We start from the raw sequence: 20,620 nt of genomic DNA, 5'->3' as shown, positions 1-20,620 counted from the left end.
CACTGCGGGGTATAAAAAAAACATAAACGGGCTCATTTATCCAGTGGATCAATAGTCATTTGTGTATTTTATAGAGGTCGACCGATGTGGGTTTTTCTAAGGCCGATTCAGATTTTTGGGGCTTTTTATCGGCCGATACTGATATGCGCGGCCGATTTTTTAAAAATGTCTGGTCTTTAATCCGGTAAAAACATATTTATATGAATGAATGAATGAATTTATATACACTTTTATTTGATTGGGGCAGTGCATGTTAATGAACAAACATGGAATACAGTACATGCACGTAGACATGCCGGATTGTTGCCAAAGGCTAATTTCCATCCATATTCCCACGCACTAGGGTCACACAGGGGTCACAAAACATTGCAGAATAAAATTTACATCAACAATAAGTACATCTTTATCAATAAATTATCAAAAGTTCTCTATACCATAATCACATTAGACTCACAAATTCAGTCAGCTTCACAAACACTCATGCATGTTCACTTATCTTAAAGTACACATTACAGAATAAAGAAATGTACAATAAAATACAACATACCCACTAATATGTGCAACTTTGGTTTGCCCATAGTCATTTTTTTCAACTGGGCTTTGAACAAGCTATATGTTGGGCATTCTCTGAGTGTTAGAGGAAGACTATTCCACAGGTTCCCACCTCGGACAAACAGGACCGTCTGACAGAAGGTGGTGCGCCTGTGGGGTATTATCAAGTCTCCTCTGGTGGAGGCTTGTGTGCTCAGTGCATTATCTTTAGATTTGATAAAGTGAAAAAAGAGAGAACACAACCGGCCCAATTATAGACCCCTGTGGGACACCAACTCCAGAATCTAGACAGGGAGATTTGATACCATCTAGTACCACGTACTGTTTCCTGTGGGACAGATAAGATTTAAACCATAAAAGTGCTTGATCAGAGATGTTAAACTCAGTCAACCTGGATATTAAAATCTGTCAAAGGCATAAATACTTGGCCTCCCCAGCGGTGGCCAATTTTATTTTACAACTTCAGGTGATTCAAAGTTTTTTTTCCCAGCTGTGATTAGCTACCATTAGCATTAGCATATTGTTGCTAGCCCCGGCACATTGCCTGGTGATCAGAAAGACTATTACGGAGGTTTAAACTAACTCAGCGATTTAATTCTCCAGGTTCTGTGCTTCAAACATGCAGCATGTCCATATTTGCTGAGGTTAAGTTGGCGAAACTTGTATTTAACAAACTTGTAGCTAACCAGTTTTCTTTGCAAAGTTTCTCAGCTCCTCTGAGGCCTAGGACGTTGTGGGGGGACTCGTTTTAAAGCCTTGACTTAGCTCTTTCAGATGCAAACGGGTGTATCACTTTTGGTACTGGAGATATCAGTAGTTGATATTGTAAAATATTACCCATGCATCATTCTCACATTGACATATTAGATTTGGGCCCTTGACTATATTTACTGCATAAGTTCACCAAATACAAAAAAAAAAGTTAGAAACATATTCTTGCTAAAATTGTACCCAATCATTTTGTTCAAAAGTCCACTGCTGTGTCCAATTTCCTATTGAATATCAAAATGTCACCTCATTTCACTGTTTGATTGAATGTCTGCAGAACAAATGAATTATGCCTCCATTTTTTGTTGCGTTTCGAAAATATAGTTGATATAGTTTAGTCCTTTAAAAGCATTCACGTTGACTCACAGCGGCCTGTACGAACCCAAGCCTCACAGTTTGTACATTTGTTGTACATTTGTTGTACACATGACTGCAATTACAGCACCATACTCAAATATTTGGCAATATTTTCGCAAAAAATGGTAAGATAAGATAAGACTCCTGTCAGTGTCAAATGCTCACAGTAAAATAGACCTGGTTGCCTTGGCAGCTTTGTGCTTGGGGAGCGGGAGCCGTGAGTTTCTTTGTTTTTGTTCAATTTTTTCAGGCGCAAACGCTGAGAGCTCCCGTGGCACCTGTCATCGGAATAATGAACCCCGCAGCTCCATCTGAACAGCTGCAAGTCACTCCGAAACACCTGCAAGAGTCCACCGGTGTTTTGGAGAAGTACTGAGGATTTATGAGGATTTTAATTTTATTTTTTTGTATTTTCATACTCGTTCTGCAACTAAAAACTATAATTTTGATAAACTGCATAGATTAAAACGGGACTAAAAATATGTCCAAATCAATATCACCATTACAAATTACACTCTATATATTCCGGTCTCCATAAACCCTTCAAAAGCTGTTTAGACTATAGGCATTTTGAGTGAAAACATGGGGTTTAAAGGTTAATCCGGAAATGGAAAACTGGCCACAGTACGGGGGAAGAAAAAAAAAAAAAAAGCCTAATCCATAAAGGGCTGAATAAACAGCAGTGCATTCCAACAGGACGTCATTATTGGGAAGGAGCCAATATTGTAAAGCCCAAAGCAAATACAGTGCAATGACTTGAAGATTCATATAAAATACAGTAATGACCATTCCTAGCTGTACTTTCTGAACGTGTGCAGATAGCTCTTTTCAATAAACCTCAACTTAAGGCCATACATTTGACATTTCGCACTGTACATAGAGGAAAATGGAAGTATTGATTCCACTTACGGGTGCTTTCACTTCGCAAAACATTTCTCACAAAGCGTGCGTCTTTGCTGCGAGCTGCCAGGTCCGCGGTAAATCCTGCAGAATTAGGCATCTTTTGTAAGCTTTTTCCAAAGGGTTTTGGCCGTGATATTTTCGTGTAAATTAGGCTATATTTAGCTAATCCCCTCATAAATATCCACAATTTGGAACGGAAAAACCTCAAATCCAAGGCAAGCTACTGTCTTGATCAGTGACACACAGAAGCAAAAAGACTTCTACATATTACTCCAATGTCCGAATGTCCTAAAATACCTCTGAAATAATGTATAGGTACCAAAACACAGCCCAAAGCCGAAAGCTGTTTATCACCTAAAAACTCGCCCACCTCAGCAGCGCAGCGGTGCCTTCTGGCTGCTCCTCTCTGCCCCAGCCGATATATTATACTATACCCTCCACGCTATCCATTTATCCACAGAACAAATATGGCTCCCTTGTCAAAATATTGATTAAAAATGACACTGGGGGAGATGGGAGGAACACAGGCAGGAAATAACCCGTCCTCGTCTGACCCTGACAGATTACCTGTAAAGGCTAGCTTGGCCAGACATCCTGTTTCTTAATTACTGCCTATTTTATGAAGAATTGGTCTGGTCCCTCTTGATTCGGATTGGATTCGGGGTTGGAACCTGCAGACGAAGATTAAATTGCCCGGATACAATGGGGGAAACATCGGGTAAATGGATTGTGTAAACACAGACGGAAAGGGAACAAACCAGCGTAAAGGAACAAAGACGGTTAGCACCAGTCTGAAGTCATTTGTGCCGAGTGGAAGTCGTTGTTGCGCGGAAAGGGGTTTGCAAAGGTAAAGGGTAATGCTTGATCAAGCTGCGGCCTCTGCAACGGTGTGCTGGCGGTGGATGTCTCTAGAATTCCAAACACTTAAAGCACAGCAAGAGTATCATGCATAATTGTGGCTTTTGGATCAGCTTTTGGGCACTTCAACACTGAAAGGAGACTTTATCATCCAGGGATATGTTGGGTTTGTGCCTGAAAGTTTGAGGCATTCGCAAATACTAATGCAGCTAGTGCTAACGTCCACAGCAGCTTATAGGTACAGTCACTGAGGAGGGTCTGCACCTGCTAAAACATCATTATTGTCAGGGAAGACTGTGCAGTGTTTCCATGTGGCCTTCAGAACTCTGGCAGAATCGAGTCAAACAGCTGCAATCGGGAGCTCACTTAATATGCGTGTGCACACAAAAGGAGTTGTTCAGCGCTCCGGATTTCAAAGGTAACTCTTTCCTAACAATAATGATGTTTCAGCAGCGAGAGTATTCATGAGCTGCTGTTTCGAAGTTAGCTCTGCTGCGTTAGCATTTGCGAATGCGTTATTTTAGTTATTAGTTTAGTTAGATGTGATTAGCCTATTTATTTAGCCTGGTTTTACCATACGCTCATAGTCATTGCGTTTCGTTCAAGGGTCTGGATTTTTACAATTGAGCTCCGTTGGAGGGGTGAACTCCTTTAAAGCGATTGGATCTGATTTTCGCTAGCGTTTGGTCGTGATGTAATGCGCCCGAGTGAGTGAAGCAGCTATCATAACTCTATCATCACCCTATCATAACTCTTGGGGGCATTCCTTGCTCATTCCAAGGCTTCAATTTAAAAATGTTGATATTTGGAAGCCGAGCCAGAACGGATTGAAGAGCTTCCTTTACTTTCGTATCCGCCGCCATTGCCAAACCACAACCAGCAAATGCGGCGCAAATGCTTGACGTCACCTACAAGCCCCGCCTCCCCCGCTCGCTGAGATCAGACCCAGACGTACATGTAGGGAAATGATAATTGACCGGAGTTTACGGATGACTAAGGCCAGGCTATTATTTTCTGTGAAATCAAGGTTATGACTGTACTTCAGAGATAGTATGGGCTTACAGCATGATTCCACACACATTTCTACAGTTCTGGCTCATTTACAATGATGTGGGACATTTGTTCCAGCTCACTTGTTTGCATGCACAAAGTGACCTAACATGTATTTCAGAAATGAGGAATAAAGCATACTCAAAACTGCAAACTAATATATGGCGTTGTTCTAAAGGTAGTTGAGTGAGTTTCATGAAGTGCAGTACCAATCAGGAAAGGCACCGATTTAAATCATCCGTGAAGAGGACAGACTTTTGGGGGGATACTTGCTAATGATTGGACCAAGGAAATCTCGAATTGACCAATCACAGTTAAGTCTCAAACCGTAGCGAAACAACTAATCACCAGTTCAATGTTTTAGTTTTAGAAGATGTTTGTAAGTCTGTAGCAAACGTGCTTCGTGCTTGTCTGTTGTCACCATTTCGTTCATTAGTGGAGATAAGAGTGCCAGTTGCTGTTGGCTGAACGTGGAGGTTGGAGTCTTTCAAGATGGCTTTTTGTGAGTCTGCGAAATCACAGCGCAAGGTTACTGCACCTGTAAAAGGAAAAAAAGACTAAAGCAAACAAAATGATTCACAGGATGAAGCGAAATACTACTACAAGGGAGCAACATTAAAACATGATCGGAAGCTGTAAATATGAATTTCTGCTTTATGTTTCAATGGGGAGACAATAGTTTATTATTCCATTCTCTTTTAAGGTTGATAAAGAACTGGATTTGAATGACGTTCAAACTGACAATCCTCGGATTATTGGAAAGGCTTATTCCACTTTGCCGCTGTTCCTCCAAACTCAATGTATTTACTGCCACCGTCGACAACCCTCTTCTGTGTTGCGGCATTGGAGGAAGTTTCTCAGCCCTCTGACATTTTGAGTTCAGGTCCCCCACGGAGCGGCTTGGCTGCAGTTTGAGCTGAATGAGCTTAATCGCCGCTAACAAGTGCAAAGTCCAAACTGGAGAAGGAATTGAACAGAGCTGTGCCCTTCCTAACTCCTTGAAATCTGTGGGAACCAGCTATAATAACTCCAAATATATATCCGTCAAAATGTCGCTAATTTCATTTAATCATGATGAGGAAGGCCACGCCGGTCAAGCTTCATACAGTGTTGCGGAACTGCTGTTTTTACAAGAAAAGTTCAGTGAGATGGGTTGAATACTTTTTATAACACAGCAATATCAATTCAGAATACAAAGTTCTCCCTTTTACAATCAAATGCTAATGACACAACTGCTAAATCTAGTAGATCTGGTTTATCAAAATAAACTTTGGCACTTAGATTCTTGCTAGTAAATTCATTTTGCCCAATTTTAGACCTTACCTTAAAGGAACCATTTTTTCATTTTTCCATTCCATTCAGATATGTTCTTACCGGAGCTTAGACGAGTTGATACGTACCTGTCTGGTCTTTGTGCGTGCCCGTGGAAGAGCGTGTTAGCTTCCAACTTCATCTTGTTGGGGTCCATAGGAATATACTGGGAGAGGGAAAATGCTAGCAACATCTTTGTGCGTTGGTCGCACGCACAAAGTCCAGACAGGTACGCATCAACTCGTCTAAGCTCAGGTAAGAACATATCTGAGTATGGAAAAACGGTGGCCTGTTCCTTTAAATGTCAATCTAAAGCATTCAAATTCAGACTGTCATGAAATCAAACAACTGTCTTGGAAAATAATGACATTGCTTGATCATTTTTACTGCATAAGACTGTCAAAAATACAAAAAAAACGATTGTCTAAAACACATTCTGGTGCAGTTTCAAACGAATTGGAAGCCAGTATTCTGCTCAACAGTTTCCTTCTGCTTCCAATTTGCTTTTGACTATCGAAATTGCGCCTCGTTCCTCGGTTTGATGGAATGCAAATCTTGAAAAAATAAAATATCCTCACTTTTTTTTGTGTGTGTGTGTGTGTGTGTTTGCAGCAAAAAGAAAAAAAATCATTTATGATTTGGGCACTAAAAAGCTTTCAGTTTGACTTGCCGCTACATGTATAAACTTTGCACTGTGCCGAATGGAAACGATGATAGACTTGTCAGGGAAAAGTGAAGAGGGAGAGATTCTGTGGAAGCTGATGGCTCTGCCCCGTTTGTGGATAGAATTTATCTAGCAAATACAATTGGGGAAATTATTTCTATTTTGTATGTTACAGATCTCTCTTTATTAAACCAATTTATGAAAACGCACCCAGCCTTGAAAGCCAATATTTCCCAAACATTTATTTCACTGTATAAACTTGTTTATGAACATATTCACATTCATATTTAACCGATTTTGGCAGCCTGGCTTGTTTTTTTTATTCCCCCAGCACATTAAGCAGACTTCATCGGCAGGAGATTGCGTTCTGCGTTCATTCACGCTCGCTGAGATACCAGGCGTGAATCACTCTAATCCCATTCAACACGCCGGTACTTTTTGTGCGATCCTTTCGGAGAAGCTGTTGGCGATTTCCTCTCTCCTCCAGCTCGGGCTTGTGTCAGTAAACAAAGTGATGCAAGTGTGAGAATCAGCTCGGAAACTCTGCGGGAGATGGAGTGTGGAGAAAGACTAATAGGATTTGGGCTCTTATGTGTGGTACTGGGAGGAAATCTACAGCGCAAGTTTGATAATGAGAAAAAAAAGAAAAAAAAGCGGCAGGCGGCGGCGGCTCTCAGTGTGGAGTCTGCGTGTTCATGCCTGGGTGACTGGGTGCATTCTGGTTTCACTCTGCCGCACGGGGACTAGAATATGTTTGAGAAAATGTAGTTTCTCCAAAACGGAATGGATGTGTGAAGTAGTAGCGTCGTACACAAACGTTCTTAAGTCGTCATCTGCACTGGTGTCCTTGTAGCAAATTGTAGCTTTCTCATTATATTATTATTATATTAAAAGTTCTCTTAACTTTACATTACAGAAAAAGACACGAAAATGAACTATAATCTAGGGATGCACGATAATATCGGCCGCCGATAATTATCGGCATTTATCGGCATTTTGGCGCCATCCCCGATAAAGCCGATAAAAAAAAAATCGGCCGATAATTAGGCCCGATAATTATAAACTCAAATTACATTGAATCTGCGGCTCCAGCTCGCTGCCTTTCTCTCGGCGGCGCCGCCCGCACGTCCTGCAGCCCGGAGCTGCTGCAGACTCAGGACAGCACATTTACAGCAGCAGATATACGCTCTCCACGGCCGACTTGTGCACGGTTTTAGCAGAAAAATACGACGAGTATTCCAGCGAAAGAGCGCTGTCAGGCGCTCTCCGTGAAGGAAAAGTTTTTCGACTTTTTACATCGAAGTAACTTCAACATTAGCACCGCAACAAAATGAGAAAAAGACGAGGAAATGCGAACCGCGGACCCGTTACTGGAACACAGCGGGGCCTGAACACCCATGTATTATCTTAGCATTTCTGATCAAATAAACACTATAGCCCCGCGATTAAAGCGCTATGAACGAGAGGAGTTTTACATTGATGAAATGAGCCACGCAGCTATGGGTTTTTTTTTTTTACCACACGAGGCACAAATGCATAAATGATGCAGGATTATATTCCAGCATTGTAAATAAGAATTCATTAGTATGATGTCAACAAAAAGAAAAATACTAGGAATTAAGCAGTAGTAGTAATATTATTATTATTATTTTTTATCTTTTTTAAATAAGATGTGACACAGATGAGCAGAGTCAGACCTGCTCATGATGGAACTGTAAAAAAAAACAGAGCTTTAGAAAAAGGTGGAGATCCAAACCCAAAGTAAAACTCATTATTTGATTTTTATTTATACACTTGTATTTTGCTTGGTAGAGTTAATACATTTTGGGGAGAACTGTGAACTGTTACAGTGAGTTCTTGTCACAAAATAAAGTGCAAATATATATATACATAATTATCGGTGTCATTATCGGTTATCGGTATCGGGACATGCGGAATTATCGGTTATCGGTTATCGGTTCAAATTGGCATTATCGTGCATCACTACTATAATCATTGTGTGCCTGTACATTTACATGTTTTTAGAATAAATAAGCTATGTAGCAAAGTAAACATTTTGAGACTTCACAAACTTTTTTTTTTGCAGTTTGAAAATGCTACCAATAGAGCTAATTTCACAGTGCATTGTTTTCCCCCACAACCCTCGAACGTCTCACACAGCAAGTTTGTCAGTTTACGATCTTTGCTAAACTCTGCGTTAGCCGCTAATGCTAAACTCTGACACTGTCGCAGCTAGCTTTACATGGTGTGGTGTGTGCTGGAGGTGAGGCGGGGGCACATTTTTTTTTCATTTTTAATTTTTTTATATTTTTCCTAGGATAGTTGGACGGTGGACATTCTCCCTTCCAATCGGAGACGTATTAAAATTAGACACCAGCACACTATCCTTAAGGTTAGTGGCTTGGCAGGGTCAGGGCTAAAGCCACACCGTGCAGAATTTTACCCAATAAATAACATTTAAATACAAGCATTTATACTATGACATTTTTAGAATTGAAAAATGCCTCATAAATGAACAAACAAACATTTATGAGGCTCACCCCTCCTAAGATATGACTGTGAACTTTACTGGGAGTGGGTACGTCTCCAAATCCATTCTTTTATTACACACTGCAGTAACAGCATTTTCTGTGTCATTAGGAGCATGTTTTGTTTTGCCGCAACAGTATAGTCCAAAATGTTACGCAGTGTACCTTTAAGCTGATTGGTTGATCTACCAACTATCCAAAGAAAAATGTTGTTGCAGGCAGGGAAGGTGTGGAGCTTGTCTTGAAAAAAACATAGCTCGCTGTTTCTAACTATGCAATGTTAGAATGCAGCTATTCTGGTCGGGAAAAATGGAGTAGCTGAGGATAGCTTTAACCTCGATTGTTTTATATTTTACATTCACATTTTACGCATATTAAATCATTACAGCCCTAAAACAGAGTGAAATAAACTTTATTAAACAACCAAAGATGATGATTAAAGGCCAGCGTTGTGACGATGGCAGGTTTGGAGCTTCAGCCAACGACGACGAGCTCTGGGACTTTCGTATCCCCCTGACCTAAACATAGAAGGAATGACAAAGCAGTGGTTGGGAGGGAGGCGCACCTAAATGTATTCATAGGGCTGGGGCATACGTGAGGCGTGGTCCGGCTCCAGAACTTTAGATAACACACTTATAAATGATCAATCACATCATCATAAAGAAATACTATTGATATGTATAAAAGACAGATTCACCATTCCCTGTCAGAAGTGTAGCTCACCCACTCAGTGCCCTCAGGACTTCATCTGATACAAGTACAGCAATAATTTGTGCACAAATTACCTCCGTGTTCCCTAAACACCCCCTCCAGGGCCGCATGTCTCTGTTTTTGCCCAATTTGTTTACATTAGCCACATTAGGCTCGCTGTACCGGCTCAGTTCTCGGTATGTGCCAGGTTTTGCCTCTCACCATCGTGGCTCCAAAAAGGCTGTTCTGCTGCCTTGAAGAAAATGAATAATATAAAGGGGAAAACTTCTCTGTGCGTTCCCTCTGATCTGGGGTCTTTATATTTTGTGAATGAAGTGTCTATAAATGTGCTATAAGAATGACAACTATTAGACTTACCAGACTTACCATTACACATTTTTATATTTCATTTGTAGTCAAACCTGCTTTGCTCTTATTCTACCACAGCACAAAATCCTTTTTACCATTAACATGAAAGACAAGGCTTTCCTTTCCTTACCTGCAATGAGTATTATTAACTATCCCAATCAGTCTAACAAACCAGTTAATGTGAACAAAAAGGCAATTTTCACGGCGTTACAATTGCAGACCCTCTAATACAAATGGATGCGTTTCGGCTAAATTGACCCTGCAACTCTGCTCCCATTAGATGTTGTCGACGATTGTTCATTTTGGAGCGCATAATGCCCCCCCGAACTCATCTTTTATTCATCCTGTTTATTTTAATGTGCTCTCCTGTTTCTCAAAGGTCAAGCAAGGCATAAAGAATTGGCCCACTATGTTTCTGGCTTTAATTACAGCGGATGAATATTTGAAACACGCATTTATAAAGTGCGGGTTAAACCAATGTGGAGTTTTTCAATTAGATTTTTATCACACTTTTCATCAGCAAATGTCAAATATTCAGTGAAATGTAGTGGAAAGTTATCTATGGGGTTTGAGTTAAGCGGTTTTGGGGTTGATTTGGTGCTGCCATTTTATTTATTTTTTGATTGTCGCTAATTTGATTTGGATTTCTTCTGTAACATTACATATGAACAGTATGATGGGCATTGGTTAGGACATTTTTTTCATCCTAGCAACTACTTTTACATAACAAAAATACTTCCGTTTCAAAGCTGTCCTCAGCTATGTCTTCTTGATTTTTTTTGTCAGTAGTTGGAGTAGTTATTTATTTATTTTTGGCATTTAGAACATAATACTTCCATTTCCACTATGTTAAGAATTATTATGCAAATAGCTTCAGTGCCATAAAGGTAAATGAAACTCATGGATGGTATTTTGTCTCAGGGCTGTTTTAATCACTGACATTAATCTCAGACGCCTGTGATGATTAGTTTTCAGGTTAAGAAAAACTACTGAAAAAGCACGTTACACATTAGGAAGCAGATCATCATTTTCAAGCAATATGGGAAAGAAAAAGGATCTCTCTGCTGATGAAAAGCGTGAAATAGTTGAATGCCTTGGACTAGGTATGAAAAACTTTGATATTTCATGAAAGATGAAGCATAATCATCTTACTGTTAACAGATTTATGGCTGATTTAACCATAATTAATAATTTCAGTAGTTTTTCCCTTGACTGGGCTCACCTGACAAACTGATTATCACAGCTGTCTGAGACTGATGTCAGTGATAAAAAGACCATCCATGAGTTTAATTGATTTTTTTTTTATCTGTATGGCACTGAAATACAATTTGGATAACAATTCTTAACATAGTACAGAACTAAGTTTACAGTGCAGAGCTTTTTCCCCGTAACCCTTGAAGGCCCCTCAGCCTCCTAGTGCCTACTTTGTAATCATAAGGAGTAGAAACGGCTCTCTGTAGATATTGGATAATTAAACAAACAGTCCTGAGGATTTCAGCTGCATCAGAGCAAGTCGGTCAGATGTTTGTCATTTGGCGATCTTTTGTAAACTTCTATGACGATGCTCAACTCTGACTGTGTTAGCCGCTAACTGTTGCGGCTTTCGGCCATAGTGTACTTGCGTAAAATGTGACTGGCAGTTAAAAGCCAAGATGATATTTCATTACAATTCAAGAACATGACATGCTTTGAAATAGTAACATTGCGCAACTTCTTTTTGCTCCACAAATGTATAAAAAAAAATACAAACAAATATGGTCCAAAACACATTGGGTTTTGCTGAAAATTTCTTCTCTTCCAAATACGCAATCATAAGTTTCACTCACTAAGATATTATTGAGGGAAAGAAAGCTGAGAGGAGGTGTTTTGCCTGAAAGTTTCCCCCTGGTGTCCAGTTTGCTTTTAAATATCCAAATATTCAATCATTCCCATGTTTACTGGAATTAATACAAATGTATAAAACAGACATGCGTCTTTGTAGCCTGGCCAGCCTTTCTCTCACAGTTTAGAATAAACACAGAGAATAGTATGGCTGGCTGGGCTAGCATCTGTGTGTCATTAAAAATACTGTCTTAAAATAACGCTTAAACGTTGATTTCTCCTCACTAAAACTGGCAGGTCATACGAGATTTAATATTTCACAGCATCATATTGCTGTTGAAAAAGTTGATTTTGCTGATGATAGCCTTTAGCCGCTGTTAGCACAACTTAAGCTTGGTGTTAGCATAACATTAGCACCTAGCTTACCTTCGTAGTTTGCCTTTTAGCTGCTTCTTTGCCGTTTCCAAACAGAGTCAGTGTGTTTGCCTTGGTGTGTGCAGATTGTGTTCAGCATGTTCAGAACAAAAATAAAATGTGGTCCATCAAGCGTGCTGTAGAAAATATAGACGGCCTTCCGGGAGCGACTTGGTAAAGGGCTGGAGAGTCGGAGAGCGCCGCTGCTCCTTTGCTACAGCACACACGCCCACATAACTTTGGCTGTGGACTATAAATGTCAGTACTTGAACACACTGTAAACAACAAAAGGCGGAATGTGAGGAGAATAGATAGAGTTGTCCCGTGTGTGATGGATGCGTTCCTGCCGTCGCTCAGACTGCTGTGCACACGCTGTAGTCCCGGGGCATTAGCGTTAATTTGGCGCCAAATGATCCCCTCACTTTATAACGGGGGAGGAGATCACGGCGCGCAGCTCAGTAATTGTTTCGCTGCTAATTAGTTTGTCGCAAAAAATTGTTCATCATAATTGAAATACCATTAATTGCCCTGCCTTATTACGTAGGAGCATTAATTTATCATTATAAGACATTGGGGGAATTCTATCCAGCGTCCCGTTTCCGAGAGTGAGAGGGAAATGAAAACTTAAATGCTCTCCACTTTCGGGCCTTGTAGAAGCGGAAAATACTTTTCCCTCCTTAGAGTATATTGAAAAAGCAGCAATTTGTGACAAAATGAGACCGCTGCAGACCGTCTCCACCAAATGATCACAAACCAAGTCGTTGTTTTGTCAGTAAACTTCCGGCTCACAATTTCAGAGTGCAAAGAGTGACGGAAGGGTTTGTCTCAGCTAGAAACGAGTTGGGGCCATGGCTGAAACATTTTGAAGTCACAGTTGAAAATGGAATAAATGGGGTACAGCAGCTTTATGTAATACGCCGTCATTGACTGCTGGGCTTACGACTTGCTGGAGTGTAAGTTCTTTAGTTAGCAGACCATGTGGGGCCTTAAGAGCCTATCTCACTGGCCTTGAGACGAGTTAGAGACCAGAGTCGGCGCTCGTCACAGAGATGTCTCCGAGACATCCCCTGGGAATAAGTTGAGTCTCCAGGTAGGCTCAGTGAAAACGAACAGGTTCGATTTCAGAAAAGTCTTCACAAACCATCAAATTATAGCCTTTAAATACTAACACTAGCAACTAATCCTTAACCTTTCATGGGATCAGCTGTTAGATCTCTATGCAGTTAGTGAACTTTTGCTTCAGCAGCATTTGCCCAATTCGACCGTCCTTACCCAGGGGAAGAGGAAGTGACATCACCAACAGCTGCAGTTCTTCTTCTTTGGCAGGCAAACAAAAGTGCATGTCGCCACCTACTGTATTGCATATGCAACAACATAGTGTCCAAATAAAGAAAAAAGGAAAAATCCCTTTAGGCTTATTTTATCTCACCAGCTGTTTCATAAAGCTGCAGTATGCTGTGATGACTCTAACATGTATTTTGTCACTTTTATAAAGTTTGGCTTGTGCAGAATCTTTTATGTGCGACTGTCAATCAACAATGGTTGCGCATGAATCACTCGAGGGATTGGCGCAGTGGCTTATGGGATGGCACATAGCTCCTAATCAACGGTTAGTGTGCTAAAGTAGCTATGATAGTTAGCATTGAGGCTTCTTTTCCTAACACCTTCCTAGCTGACAGACCAATTCGGAGGCTTCTTATCATGGCGGTTACTGACGCAAATCCGGTTTTGCGTAAGATCTCTTATCAATCTGCCCGTTTCGGAAGGGGCCATGGTCTCTGAGAGGTCTATGTGGTCTCAAGCTGCTGAGGCAATGTTCGAACAATATTGTCCGCAACCTGTGAGACGTTTCTGTGACGTCCCTGCAATGTCTTCAAGACCTGTCGGATACCAAGGAGATCTCAAAGAGTCGTATGGAGTCTCTTTGAGAACTCCTTGGTATCCAACAGGTCTCGGAGACATAGCGGGGACGTCACAGAAATGTCTCACAGGTTGCGGACAACATATATATACCACTGTTTGAGACCGCTTAGACCATGTGAAGGCCAATGCGAAGACGACACAGATACTTTTTCAAGTCTCCATGCAGCCTCTGCTGAAATCAAACCTGTTTGTTTTCACCGAGACTACCTGGAGACTCGCCTTGTCTCCAGGGGACGTCTTGAAGACATGTCTGGCACCAGCGGCAACTTGAATCTCCAACTAGTCTCCAACTAGCCTCCAGGCCGGTGCGCTAGGCCTTTTAGAGTTTGCATCTACTGTATGTGTGGGTGGCTTTCTTCAGTCTCATTAACCGAAAACTTGCTCAAGATCTCGGGAAGGATTCCAGTAAAAACTATGAAGATCAACAACTTTTGCATTTTCTGTTTTGACAAGGGCCACTCCCCAAGCTCTCAGTCTCACCCCTCAGTGCTCTGTTTTAGTTTGAATCCATCTGCCTCAGTCAGTGCCGGTGACCTTTGACCACGTGCCCATCTCATCTGCTGCTAAAAGCCTAGATGAAAGCGGCCACATTGGGGCGGACAGGAGCACAGCTGTGATAGGGCGCTCTGCAATGGAAAGTCGGCGGGTTTTTCTGGCTCAGTGTCACCAAAAATAGGAAAATTGGCTTCCCCTTGAGTCAGTGATGTCACCTTGGACTCAAAAAGGCATCTTAGCATTTTACTAGGGCACCTTGAGAAAGAGGCGATCTCAAGATAAGAATTGAATGACAAAGTGGACTAGGGAGTATTGTACACATCTCATTTCACAAAATTTTCTCTAAATTTAAATTCTGGCTTTTGTGGGTAGTTTCAGACATTTTTAACAAGTCCCATCAGAACCAAATGAATAATGCATGGGAGAGTGAGGCGACCATGTGAATGTCAAAATATTGAGGGTTTGTTGAGAGGTTAGTTGCTGGTGAGGCACATGTTGTATTGACTCCAATATAAAGTAAACAAAACTGCAGGAAAATGCAACTTGCTGTCTCTGGTATTTGTGTGAATTATACTTACTTTGAAATAACATTCGAAAGCATTTTCCAATTAAAAAAATAAATATAATTTTCAACTGAAATACATTCTCACGATATTGCAAATAAAAATTAAAAGACAAGATAGCGTACATGGCCGAGACTCGTACCCCGCCCGGACAGTGCATAGTGGCGCTAGCATTTGCACAGCATTTCATCCATAGAAAGTGAGTCTAAACAGTTTTCACTTTTACTTGCTCCTTTACGTTAAAATTTCCTCACCTAAACCGTGCAGAGTAATGAAACAGGCTGGTTTTCACTTGTATTCCACGCCCCCCTCGTATCATTGGAGCCAGGCCTCACCTCGGGTCTTTCACAAAGCGGTTTAAAGCAGTACTAAGTAACTCTTCCCCCTAGAGGCCATTAGCGCAACTGCAGGTGTCGTAGCAAGTTGCGATATTTTAACTTATTAATTGTCTTGAAGAGTAAATACTACGCTGACAGGAAAGGCGAAGGGAGCCTGTTACTGTGCATCCAATTATTAAATGGAAATCATTTTTTTTACTCAAACTTGGCTGTAAATACTGTTTAAAGTGACGCTAGCCCACAGTTAGCTTTGCCCCTTAGCATGTTGGCTTCTTCGTGATTCTATTAGTGTGTATTGGTGGCTCCGGTCCGGTGGCAGTCAAGTTGCAAACATGGTTTTCTGGCCAGAGACACCAGGGGGAGATGAAAGTACTTGTACTACCCCCACAGGGACTACGAAAAGGATTTATTAAGGTAAACACGTTACTTAGTACTGCTTTAAAGTCAAATGAACAGATAAAACATGTCGTTCTAATGCCGGATTCTTCATCCAGACAAAAACCCATTCACAAATGTATTTTACTTTTGGGGGCCCAAAAAAGCACCAAATGGGAGAGAACGCTGAGTGAAGGAGCCGAGGGCAAGTGTGTGCGGGATGCCAGAGGCCCGCCGCGGGTCCACCCTCTTTTCACGATATTGACAACTGAAAAAAACATTTTGATTAGAATCATAGGAAAGCCTTATCTTCAGAAAAGGGACTGTTTTTTTTAAATAAAGTTTCTTGTATGTTTTAATTTTGTTTTTTTTTCCATGAGGCCTCCCCTGACCGCACTTCACTGATTTAAAGTCACTGCTGATCTCCATGGAAACAAGCCAGTCAGCGCCATGCTGGTAGTAACAGACAGCTTTCCACGGAGGATGTAACTCTGATTCCACTTTACATTTCTCACCTCTTCAACCAGTTTTGTGTAATTGCTAAATCGATCTGTTCGGTAATTGATGAGCAACTAACATTTCATTCCAGCCGATCACTGGGCTCCACTGAACAGCAGCCCCAGCCTTGTCCGTGAAGCCCTCCTAATGCGCCCGACAGCGTTATTTATGCGCGTTCGACCAGAGTGAGCGTGTCTGACAGCGCTGGCAGGTCTGATTTCAGCCCGCCGCCCGCAACTGACCTTGGGCTTGCGGAGCTGCACCTCTCCCCCCCCCCCACACACTTTCCCCGCACTCCCCTTCACACCCCTCCAGCTCATTTAGGACGGGACCACAGGGTTTAGGATCAGTGCGCCTGGCTCGCCTCCCCACCCTCTTCCTGATCTGCTAACATGGGGGAAATGTTATAACGCGAGCTGAATAAGCATGAATTCAGCCACGGAGAAATTGAAGCTGCTGTAATTTTACTGGCGCTATAGCGCAGATAAAAGCGCCGGGCGGCAGAATGTGGAATGTCCAATTTAAACAATACTCCCGGCTCCAAGCAGGGATTGCTTTTGTGATCGTGTCCTTAGGCAAATCCTATCACATGTTTATGAGATTGGTTTTGGTCAGATGGTGCAAATTGGCGGTCAAGCCCTCCATTCGACGTGCCCCAAAGCATATGTGGATAGTATAGCGCGACTAAGGACTGACTGAATAATGCATCAAAGTGTGAAGAGCGCTTGAACGTAAAGTGCTATGTAAGACTGATCCATAAAGGGAATTATGTAAAGAAGATTATCCGTGTTAAACTTTTAAATTCCATCCATTTTCTTCCTCATAATTATCTGGGGGCCGGGTCATGGAGGCAGCCGTCTAAACTCTTCCTCCAGCCCCTCCCCCCAGCCGAGTTGTCGCTGTGCATTTATAATACAATCAAGAGCCATTCAATGAATTATGCCAAAAATATGGCCTTAAATGTCATTCAATTTGATTCAGTCATGAATAATGAACTCCTCTGAAAATATTCACATTGCATTTTCTTCACTCCTGAAACAGATATTTCAGGATTTTTGACATAGGAGTCAAAAGTTTAGTGGTGCTAGGCTAGTTCATGTCTGTGGTAACTAGTAGCCTGCACTAAAAACCTCATCAAAATCATCGTGTAGTCGTCCAAACGTTGCCATGTCTGATTTGTAGAAAGCTCCTTTGTGAATTCCACGTGTAGTAATGCCGGCCGCAGGTAAACAAACTACTGTAGATCCGGTAAGCTAGCAGATCACTTCGCCGCTGCAACCAGGAAGCTAATGTTGCTCAAATATAAGTTCTTTTAAATGCAAAATGGTTCTATTTCAAAAATGAATCAGTCCACACAGACGTTTATATTGGTAGTCTGGTGTTATAAGTGATTTGCCTCAGGTGCACTGTGCTCGGGTCAGAATGTTTTTAATGCAGGCTACTAGTTACCATAGACATGCGCTAGCACTACCTGAGCTCCACTAAACTCTTCACATATAAGGACTGCATGAATTAAAAATATATTTACATATATCTCCAGAAATCAACAACACTCTGGATAACTAGGAAATGAGGCCCTATGTCAACAATCCTGAAATATCCCTTTAACTTTGTCTAAAATCCAAACATATTTGCTTGTAACTTTGGCGAATATTTTTTGTGACACACATACCTTTGCTCAAAAGATGCCCATTGTGCCCTGTACACTTTTGAATATCAGTATGTCCCCTTATGCCTCTTTGAATGTTTTCAAATGGTAAATGCGTCAATCTTTAGTTTGTATCCTGGTTTTAAAATGGCATTACAAATGATTACATTTCTGCTACCTGCTTGGCGTCCCCAGACCAACCTGACTTAGTCCTCCAGAGTATTTTAGGTCTTCCCTGGTGCCTCCTACTGGTGGGAGGCTCCATCCAAAACAGATATCCGAGCCACCTCATCTGGCTCTTCTGGACACGGAGGAGCAGCATCTCTACTTTGAGCTCCAGCGACACTGCAGAGAAGAAGAAGAAGAACTTTATTTGGCGCGTTTCACAGATATGGTCACAAAGCGCGTTTACATGAGAAAACTTTTCGACTTTTCGGTGTACAGCATGGGCATATATATGAAAGTATGAGGACAAGTTTTGTCAACTTAATCATAAATCACTCAGGATGGAAGAATTTTATAATCATATTGTAAAACAAGAAAAATATTAGAAAAAGTGCGAACAAATACAAAACGCAGCAACTATGACTTATATGACTGTGGATAAAGCCAGTATTTTTTTGTGGTGAGTGACAAAAAAAATAAACAGAATTCTAGCTGTTTATAGCAACAGTTTGTGAAAACCCTGGTACAGTTGCTTACACCACTCTCTGTCTCGCTCTGCGAATGCATCGAGCCCGATCCGCTACATTGGTATTAGTCATGTTAGCGCTGGACTAATGGGATAAAACCAGCTTTTGTTGCAGCAGCCGGCGCAGATCTCCCGCAGTAATAACACAGGCATGAGGAGAATCTGTCCAGCCAAAGCTTTTCAGCCCGGGACAGTGCACCGGACCATTCTTTAATCACCGCATACTTCGGGATCAGCAAATTTATGAAGTAGGGGAGAGAGCCACATGCAGCCAAGTGCGCCAATGATGGATTAACATTGAAATCTTTTTAAACACTTTTACTCCGGTAATTAGAGCTTAAGCATGGACAAGAATTAAGTGGGCAGTTGAAGTCGTGGTAATTGTTGGTAGTAGTTGTAATTGTAGTAACGAGGATGGTGAAGTGCAGTGGTTTGCGACTTTAGACTTTGTTTTAATTAGAGGTCATTTCATTCATGCCTTTGTAATGCGTTTCAGTTAGTTTTTTCTTGTTTGCTTAGACGTGGTTTACACTTTAAGACAGAGTTTAGTCCAATTCAGACCCTTTTTTAGTTCGGATTTGATCTTGATCTAGGCCTGGTGGTTCTTCGGAAGGTCAAATATTTTATGAGGTGCTGCTTGGTGTGAAAAGTTCAGCAACTGCTTGTCTAGTGTGAACGCTAACTTTGCGTTTTAAAATCTCTATTGATTTTTGTGTTCCTGTCCACTGGGATTTTGGAGTAGTGTGATGCCTTTCATTGCCGACAGTGACGCAGTCGTTGTACACTTGGGAAGATGCTTAACTTGTTTAAATGAAGTGTGCTGAGTGATTGGTGCGGTACCCATCTGCATATTTGATAGCCTCTCTGAGATAAGTGTTATACATGAGTGGTAGGCAACGTCATGTATCTTTTGGCTCCCAAGATGAGGTTTTTTTTAACTCTCCAAAAATACTGAAATACTGTTAAATCCTTTAAAAAATCCCATAGAGGTCCTCCAGCCCCTTCTTTTAAGTACACACTCTGGAGCGCTCAGCCTGTTGAGTTATGAGTGTTACTGACCTGCCCTGAAACTAGACTGAAAACTCACCTGCTTAGAATTCCTTTTTATAATGATCTTTGTTTTTGTATTTAAAGAGGCTAGATGCAAGTTGGCCGTTTTATACTCACTACTGCCACCTCAGGTCATACATGTAGCTGCACCTTCTATATTAAAGGGGGGGTATTATGCAAAATCGCTTTACATCATGTTATTATGTCATTCCCTCATTAAAAACATGCCTGAAGTGTTGCCTTGGCACATTCACGTATTTTTGAGTAATCTGTAAAAACTCTGATGGCGGCCATTTTAGGGATAGGTTTGCCTGAGTCCTCCTAGGAACGCCCCCACCTCCTGGAGACGCCTCCGAGCTTTCGTCACCAGCCGAGTAACCAACCACTGCTCCTCAGCAGAACCCACTCCCCACTGATGACAGCGTGTGGAGGGGGCGTGTCTGAAAGGGTCAGAGGTTCTTAAAGAGACAGAGGCCTATTTCAAGACATTCGCTACAGCCATTTTGAGAGAGCAATTTTACACAAGGCAGTTATTCTAATTTACTGCATTTACAGACCAACAGAAGGTTTCGTCATCATTGTAGTGTGCTATAGACTGGTGCTATGTGATTGAAAAAAGCATTATACCCCCTCTTTAAGCTCGTGCATGACGGCACTTCAGACCCAAAGTAACACCTTTTTGAGCGACAGTGCAGGATTTTAGAGGCAGTTGTGGTGAATAGGCCTTCGCTCATTCTACACCTTAAGACATGGC

At 41.5% G+C, this 20,620-nt stretch overlaps 1 protein-coding gene across 1 annotated transcript in view; it reads left to right on the top strand.

Annotated features, from left to right (window-relative positions):
• adamtsl3 (ADAMTS-like 3) overlaps positions 1–20,620 on the top strand; it is a 272,825-nt gene that overhangs the window by 130,941 nt on the left and 121,264 nt on the right. The window lies entirely within an intron of this gene.

The sequence above is a fragment of the Gobius niger genome (genome assembly GCF_951799975.1).
Source record: "Gobius niger genome assembly, chromosome: 4".
Classification (NCBI taxonomy): Eukaryota; Metazoa; Chordata; class Actinopteri; order Gobiiformes; family Gobiidae; genus Gobius; species Gobius niger.
The sequence above is the reverse complement of the archived record's forward strand: the minus strand, read 5'-3'. Positions and strand labels throughout refer to the sequence as shown.